Source organism: Camelus dromedarius, chromosome X (genome assembly GCF_036321535.1).
Source record: "Camelus dromedarius isolate mCamDro1 chromosome X, mCamDro1.pat, whole genome shotgun sequence".
NCBI classification, from domain to species: domain Eukaryota; kingdom Metazoa; phylum Chordata; class Mammalia; order Artiodactyla; family Camelidae; genus Camelus; species Camelus dromedarius.
In genome coordinates this window covers 37,475,634-37,485,134 of record NC_087472.1, presented here as the reverse complement: position 1 = coordinate 37,485,134, position 9,501 = coordinate 37,475,634, and positions in this window count along the sequence as shown.

The following is a 9,501-nucleotide window of genomic DNA, read 5'->3' as shown; positions in this document are numbered from 1 at the left end:
CACCTCACTGAGTAATGGATAAGACAGGCAGACAAAAAAAATCAATTAGATGATTTACTTAATTTACATAATTGACATGGAACAAAGCACGTAACAACTACACATGGAACTTTTCATAATAAGTCATAACCTGGGCCATAAAAGAAGCCTTGTGAAACTTCCATGAGTGTAATACAATCTACCTGGAATGGTTGATGTGAAGATTCAAGGTTAATGTTGTACTCTGCCCCTCTTCCACTTTCACATAAATCCCAAGAATGTTAATTTTCAACCCACCCACCCCCATCCATGTGACTCTCTCCATGCCCCAAACCCTGGATGTGAGAGGAGTGTATGACTCAGGTCTTTCCCCTCAACTAGGTGCCTCAAAATATGCCTGAGGTTTGCTTTAATCAGGTATGGTAAGATGACAGATTTGGAGATAACTTCCTTCAAAGAAGAGTTTATTGCATGGAGTTCCCAAGAGCAGGAGGCATGCCACAACATGCAAGGCCACGTGAAGAAGCACCTGGGTTGGTCAGGAGGCAGATGGAGTGAGGAAAAAGCATGGGTCAAAGTCTTTATTCTGGTTTCATGGGAAGGAATGGGAGAGGCAGGATATACTGAGTAATCCTCGAATTAAATAGTTTGAATAATTTTCGTGGGCTCTGGTCCAGAAAGGTGGTCCTGTATATATAAATTATATACACAGCAAACTACAGTAATGGATGTCTCCAGGCCTGTGGCAAAATATAAAAATTATATATGTATTTCCGTGTTGTTTGAACTTGCCTCACAACCAGGATGTACTACTTATTTAATTATAATAAAATAACATCTAAAAACAGGAGGTGGGAATCTGGTCTTAAATTCATTTGCAAAATTTTTGTTGTACAGGGAGATTTACTTTTATGAAAATATGCCCATAACTAATCATGAAGTGGGGTGGGGCAAATTAGAAACTATCACATCATCCCAAATTTTACTGATCAGACAGGGACTGTCTTTCATGAGGCTCAGAGACTGCTCAGGTCATAGTAGTGGAAGCACAGGGTCTTGTGTCACATTTCACATCTAGAACGGTCCATCTGATGTGTTTAAGGGAACCCCCGGTCCTCCCTCATGCCCCCTTAATCAGCTGTCAACAGTAAGGTTCAATCTTCAATTCCAATTCTCATCACCAGGTGGTGTAGACCTCTATTTTCTAAATTTTCTCCAAGCATATAATACTTTTTTAGCAAGGAAAGAAAATCAAAGCAATAAACATTTTTGGTTTTTTAAATAGACTTTATTTTGTAGAGCAGTTTTAGGTTCAAGGCAAAATTGAGCAAAAAGTACAGAGAGTTTGGTATACCCCTTGCTCCCACACACAATCTCCTCCAGCTATCAATATTCTGCCTCTGAGTGCAACATTTGTTGCAATCCATAAACCTATTTTGACACATCCACTATCACCCAAAGTCCATATTTTGTATTGTGAAAGTAAGAAACATGTAAAAAAATACTTTTTGCAACGCAAGTTCTGGAACTGGAATTATTAAATGAGCCTCTATCTCATATTCAATTAGAAAAAGGTTGGAGAGATGCATGATCACTGCTCCAAAATTAGTATTTCATTCATCCTTTCACTATGTATTTATGAGCAACCTCTATATGCCTGGCTCTGGCAACCTGCATTCATACTCCTACTTCACAGCTCTCTTTTCAGCCCTAAACTTGTCCACACAATGGCCTACTTAGTGGACCTGTTCCTTACAACTGCATGATCCTAGCAGGGTTTTCACAACAAATATGTTTACACAAACCCGACTGTGAGCCCTGGAAAGCGACTGCAGGTGAGTCAGTGTGCTAGTATAGAGTGAGAAAAATCATGGTTAAAATCCCTGTAATGCTTCTTACCAAGCTATGTCACCTTGAAAAGTGTACCTCTCCTCTCTGAACTTAGTAGACCTCACCTTTGCCAAGGACATAGGACTTGCAAAATTATCCAGCTGATTGCCTTCTCTGGCTATGACTCCCTTTGTTTCAGGAGCTGTTTTGTAAAAGAGACCCCAAATTTGCTTTGAATGACATGTGTTAACAATCACACAGCATGCTTAGACCAGTCCACTTGGTATGCCGCATGAGGTTCTTGGAGGTGAAAATACCCTGTATCATGTCCCTACAATTTTTAAGCGTCTTCCTGATGGATGAAGCAGAGATCTGATTTAGTAGCACTTGACTGACATCACAATTGAACAAGGTTTGCACATTCGTTCTTTTTGGGGTACCTCCTCACCTACATACATTGGCCCAGCACTCAGGCACCATAATATGGCATGCAGCTGCAAAAGAAGCTGCATTTGTACCTGTTCTAAAACTCCAAGAACAGCATTGTGTCTCCTTTTAGTAATTATTAGCATCAGCCAAAATGTAAATTCTTGGGATTCCTGTCCAGCATGTAAGGAGCTTACAAATTGTCAGTTCAGTGCTCATGACAAGAAAAGAGCTGAACAAACTGAAAAGCAACAACTCCTCTTAGACTGATTAGACAATTGAGGTCACAGGGCAAACTACTACCCCCCAAAATTTAGAGAGACAGGCAGACAGGCAAATATAGAGGATCAGAGCTCACTAGAGTAGAACCCAGGAGCAAAACCCACTGCTACAGCTAGTACTGAGGTAGGAAAACATAAACTGTTATTGACAAATTACTGGAAGCTCAGTGTGGGCACATTTGAGAATGAAAAACTCCAGGAGTTCCCAATCTTAGGAAAAGCCCCTGAACTTTCATGAGTTTTAACTCCAGGATCCCCACCAGGTTATCACAGTCAATTCAGGGCACTTGTTGCCAGTATACCTGCCTTGCAAGAAATGTTTAAAAAGTTCTTCAGAGATAAAGAAAATGATATAGGTCAGAAACTTAGATGTACATAAAGAAAGAAAGCACATTAGAGAAGGAATAAATGGAAGTAAAATAAATCTATTATTTTCTTTCTCTTAATTAAGCTAACAGATAATAGTTGTTTAAACTATTAATAGCAACAATGTATAGTATTTGGTGATTATAGCTTATTGGTCAGTTGAATGGATGACAGAAATGGTATAAGGAATGGAAGGGAGAATTTGGGAATACTCTATTACAAAATCATTTGGACTACTCCTTAAGTGATATTGTGTTATATGAATGTATGTATGTATGTATGTATGTATGTATGTATGTATGTATGTATGTATAATGAGTTTCCAGGTATTATGTGCCTAAGCATGAAATGTCTGAGTCTTAGGATATGAATAAGCTCTACTTGAAATTATAAAGTTGTTCCTCCAAAATGTTTGCACCTTTTTAAACTGTCACCAGCAGTGGGTGGGAATTCTCATTTATACATCATGCTCTTAACAACAACAACAACAACAACAACAAAAAACAAACAACAACAACAACAAAAAAAACCACAGACGAGAATTTTGATATTTAGAGAATTTAAAATAAGTCTTCCTAGCTGATACTCTGAAATATTGCTTTCTGTTGTTTTCATCTCCATTTCCCTAATTATGGATACAATTAATCAACTTTTCTGATGTTTATTGCTCTTTCTGCATTAAAGACATTAAGCTTTCACTGGTTAATGGCCTCATTCTTTTGTCATGCTCTTCTTGAGAAAATACTATGTGCCAGTCAATGCTAGCCAAAATTGTCAGAGAAGGAGATGGGCTTTGAGCTCAATCATACAGGGGGAATAGGATTGTGAGCTGAAGTGAAACACACATACGGACATTCCTGGCTATGCAAAGGGAATGGAAGTGGAAACGTACCCAGTGTGCTTGGTGTACACAGCCAGGAGACAGTCTGATATGGCTGAAGTGCAGCTTACAAGGAGAGATGGGGTGGTTGATAAGGAACTATGGCTTACTTTGCATCATCCAAAAAACTACTAAGTGGCCATCTTTAGCTTTTATGAAAGAAAGGAAATTTAGCAATCCAGCAACTTCAGTTTGCAGAGAGGGTAATGAGACCCCAAAAGAGTAAGGTACATGGCCACCATGCATGTATTAGGCACCTAATGGGATCAAGGTATGCAAGCTCCAATCCACATTTCATCCCAGACTTCGTACATGAGCTCCAGTCTTGTGTATCCATCAGAAATCTTGAACTGAAAGAAGATAAATATTAGTACAAATCCCCTGTTAACTTGTACCACTCAGCACAGAATTCTTCTACCCAGAAGCATGAACTCATCCATTCCTCATCCTTGGAAGGCCACCATCTAAAAGAGAAGTCCAAGTGGGAAAGTGGTGAGACCATCATCACTGGAGTCAGACAACCCTTGGTGAGAAGATCTCCTCAGCTTTTTACTAACTGTGGTAATTTGTTATGGTAGAACTGGCTGCCTGATGGAGTCCTGGAGAAAGACTGTCATATCATTTCCATTGGATTGAATGATCTCCAGTCGAGTCTAGGATAGGGGAAGAAAGTCTCCCCCTACCTACCCCTCTATTTCACAAGCTCTCCAGTTGTCTTATTTTCACTTATAGATTAACATCAGAAAAGTTTGTGAACTTTGATCTTGAGGTACAGAAGCTGATAAGTAAGCACAGTGTGATATTGACTTGGCTAAATAGAACACTGAAATGAGAGTCAGGGGTTTCCATTATAAAGGCACTTTGGAGAGGTCACTCCCTTCCACTAGCCTCATTCACTAAACAAGATAAAAGTATTGAGTTGTCCCAGCCACTCAGGAATGTTTACCCTCAGACTACCACGACAAAATCATCATCATCTTCTGGGTACAAAATACCCATTTGATGTTTTGTATGTTCAGTCACTTAATGAATAATTTACAGAAGTAAAAATAAAGGGATAACAAAGGGCAAGTAAATCAGAAAATTTAACAGGAATTTAAACATATCAAACCCAAATTTTATTCCTCACTTTCCTGGCTTTGACGATATGCATGCACAAAATAGACATCATCTTTCGAATGTAACTTACTCCTCATCAACTCTCATGCCTGAATCTGGAATACATCCATCTTGTAGATACTGATTCTTCACTTCTTCCTCATTTATATCCCCTGTAAGTTCTATCTTATCATTACTTTTTGTTCATCTTTTACTTATATCTTCAAAACAAAACTTTTCAAAACTTTGACAGCTCATAATTTCATTGAAAGAAGGACAGCCATCTCCTTTGCTCCATAATTGCAAAACATTTTCATTTTTAGATTAATGAACACCAATTAGAATGACCAGTCCTGTAACTTTTTTCACTTATACATGATCTATTTCCTTCTAATTACCTGATTTCAGTATTTGTCCACTTAGAAACTTACTGAAAATATTGGGCATATATTAAATATAAAATATAAAAGATGACAGAAAATTGTCCCATATCCTTTGAGCAAAATAGGATGTTTCTAGTTCTTGTCACAACATATTGTATGACAAGTGTCAAACTGAGAATACCATTTATCATTTTGGTCCTTTGAAGTACATTGCTCACCGATTGCTTTTTAAGTTTGAGAAAATTCCTCTAAGATACTGTCATTTGAAGAGTCATAGTTTTGAGATATCAATTTCGCTAACAATGATGGCATGTAGAGTATTGCTTTCATTGTACTTTCATCTCCTGACCTGTCTAATAATTATAAAATGAATTCCTCTCTCAATTTCCTTCTGTATGGGAAGAATAGGGAGAAAACTCACCTGTGTTCGGTGAAAGCTGGATTAAATAAATGCAAAGATGGACTCGATTTCTTTTATACCTTCTTGAAAGATAGTGTAATACTCTGGAGAATGCAGTAGAAAAAACTAAATGGTCATGTGATATTGATTACTTGTTTTGGTATTGCCTCATTCTTAATGAAATCTATTCCATCATTCTTGCACTTTCTTTTTTTTTTTTTTTTTTTAGTCTTTTAGTATAGCTGGGAATAATTAGCTAATAATAAAGTAACCCTTAGGATGATGAATAGCAAAATGTCTTAAGATATACAAAAAATAAGATCAATAAGATCCTGTACATTAATTTTACAAAAAAGTTCAATTGTCCCATGTCATGTGTGAAAGATAGAATGGGGTTTATTCTATTTAAAAATAAGAGAGAAATTTCTCCTTGTTCTTTGGAAGATTTCTAAGAAAGAATAGAAACCATAAAATAACAGTCCTTAAAAATACTTAGAAATGCTCAAAGAAAAGCTCAAAAACAAAAATTGGTCCCAGTGAAGCCTGATAGTTTACCAAGAGTTAAATGAGATCCCATCTGGGAAAAACAATCTGAGGCCTAAGATGAACACTCTGCTTCCCAGTAATTATGCCAGCAGTCAAACTGAAGCTATTATAGAAATCTGCATGATAGACGGTATAGAAACAATTTCCCCTAGGAAAACAGCATTTTTAATGAAGTATAGTTGATTTACAATATTGTGTTAGTTTCAGATGTACAGCAAAGTGATTTGGTTATACATATGTATATATATGTATATTCTTTTTTTCAATGCTTTTCTATTATAGGTTATTACAAGATATTGAATGTGTTTCCCTGTGCTATACAGTAAATCCTTGTTGTTTATCTATTTTATGTATGGTAGTGTGTATCTGTTGATCCCATACTCCTAATTTATCCCTCCCCCACTTTCCCCTTTGGTGACCATAAGTTTGTTTTCTATGTCTCTGAGTCTGTTTCTGTTTTGTAAATCAGTTCATTTGTACTATTTTTTTAGATTCCACATAGAAGTGGTATCATATAATATTTATTTTTCTCTGTCTGACTTCATTTACTATAATAATCTCTAGGTCCATCCATGTTGCTAAGAATGGCATTATTTCATTCTTTTGTATGGTTGAGTAGTATTCCATTATATATATATATACCACATCTTTATCCAATCAACTGCTGATGGACACTGTGGTTGCTTCCATGTCTTGGCTATTGTAAATAGCGCTGTTATGAATATCGGGGTACATGCATATTTTCGAATTAGAGTTCTTATCTTTTCCAGATACGTGCCCAGGAGTGGGATTGCTGGATCATATGGTAATTCTATTTTTAATGTTTAAAGGAACCTCCATACTATTCTCCATAGTGGCTGCACCAATTTACATCCCCACCAACAGTGTAGGTGTGTTCCCTTTTCTCCATACCCGCTCCAGCATTTATTATTTGTAGACTTTTTGATGATGGCCATTGTGACTGGTGTGAGGTGATACCTCATTGTAGTTTTGATTCGCATTTCTCTTTAGTAATGTTGAACATCTTTTTATGTGCCTGTTGGCCATCTGTATATCTTCTTTGGAGAAATGTCTATTTAGATTTTCTGCGCATTTTCTGATTGGGTTGTTTGTTTTATACTGAGCTGCATGAGCTGGTTTTTTATTTTGGAAATTAAGCCCTTGTCAGTCACATCATTTGTAAATATTCTCTTTCAGTCTGTAGGTTGTCTTTTCATTTTGTTTTTGGTTTCCTTTGCTGTGCAAAAGCTTATACATTTGATTAGATTCCATTTGTTTACTCTTGCTTTTACTTATTTTGCCTTGGGAGACTTACCTAAGAAAATATCGTTACGATTTATGTCAGAGAATGAGGAAAACAGCATTTTAAAAGAATATGCATTGATCTAAGCATGAGGCACAGGCAGCTTTTATTACAATCATCCAGGGTCTTAAAACTGCAACTTCTGAGATCTTACCCCAGATCTGCTGAATCCTTTCCCTGGGATTTGAGGCTCAGGAATCTGTATTTTGAACAATTCCCCTGGTAGCTTCTGATGTTTACTATAGTTTGAGAATTGCTGGAAAGATAATGTCCAAGATTTCTTTAAATATTTGATTACTGTGATCTCTGATTCCAATATCAGTTGGTTTCGCCACTTAACTTGAATTATCTGTTTTTGTTTGCTGAATGCTTGCACTTTGCTTGGCAGGTTGGCTGCAAGGCAACAAGATAGGAAAGGCCTCTCCCCTTATAGGGCTTACATTCTCTTTTGGATACACATAAAATAAAAACAACCAATGTAATTTCAGTGAGTGAAGAATGCCATGAAGAAAATAAAAGAGAGAAATGGGATCAAAAATAACATTTGCAGAGAGGGCAGTCAAGGATGTCCAGGGCCAACTAGTTTTACAGCTTCAAAGACCATTACTTAGACTACAGCATGCATGATGACCCCTGGAGCTGTGCCATGCTTTATCACTAGAGAAGGCCATGCTATGGACATGACTTTTCAGCTGAGACCTGGATGATGAGAGCGAGCTGTGTGTGTGTGTGTGTGTGTGTGTGTGTGTGTGTGTGTGTGTGTGTGTGTGTGTTTGAAGATATTTTGATATTAGCCTAAGGAACAGCACACTCTGAAGTGGGAGGGAGCATGACTTGTTTCAGAAAAAGACCAAAACCAATGTGGCTGGAGCCTGGTGGGAAAAGTGCGGACAGTTGTAGGAGACACAGCAGAAGGGAAGCTATTGTATGATATGGAGCAGTACTCAGGCCCAGCTGGCAATCTTACCACATTTCCATAGTCAGTATACTTTCTCCATATCTGAGACCACTGTGGCACAACATCTAGCCTCTGCACAAACCTTCGACATGCTTTCACACCTCAACATTCTCAACTGCTCTTTCGACTTCTTGCTTCCTTAGAAAAGTAGATGCTATCACAGAAGAGATTGTCTCTATGCTCCCACCACCAAACCTATCAATTTACCTGCCTCAGCACCCATGCTCCCTATTTCCCCTGCTGTGACAAATCTTAAGGTAGCCCCGTCTCATTGCAGTGGATCACCCACTCCAAGACCCTGATTGTGTAATTATCCCCATTGTCCCTTGCACCAGCAATATTCTTCTTTCTACTAGGTGAGTGAACATATGCATGAAGAAGCAGATGAACTCACGAAAGACTTGAGAATTGGATGGGGGGGGTAAAGAGGGAGGTGTTAGTGTGTTCCTCAGATGTTTCACCTAATTATCTGTGTCATAGGTAGTGATATTAACTGGGATGGGCAACACATGATGGATGCTTTCTAGAGGGAACACATGGGCCATCCTGATTTCTCAATACTTTTGTATACCCAAGGGGAAAATGTTAAGAATGCAGCAAGATATTTAGATTAGAGACTGAGCTAGAGAGAGAAATGCCAAAAACATATGTGGGTGGATGGTAATTAAAGATATTCAAGTATAGATTATATGGCTGCCTAAGAAGAGAATGTGGCAAGAAAGGGAAAGATGGCCAAAAATGGACAAGAAAGAACTCCCAATATATGAACTTCAAGAGTCTTCAGTGAGTACATGGCAGAACCCAGAATTAACAGCCAGGCTGTTTGTCTCCTAATTCAGCTGTGAACTTTCCTCCATAGGATGCTACCCCTGGGAAGAACCTCTTTAAGGTAGGCTCAGCCTTGGGTTTGACAGCCTCAAATAGAATCCTGTGGAGTAACTGTTTATGGGTTCTACCCACTCTGGACAAGTAACTTTCCCACTTCGTTGGACTTATCCCTCCTTTTGTAATGCTCTGCTCCTCTCTGCATACAACCCACTAGGATGTAAGC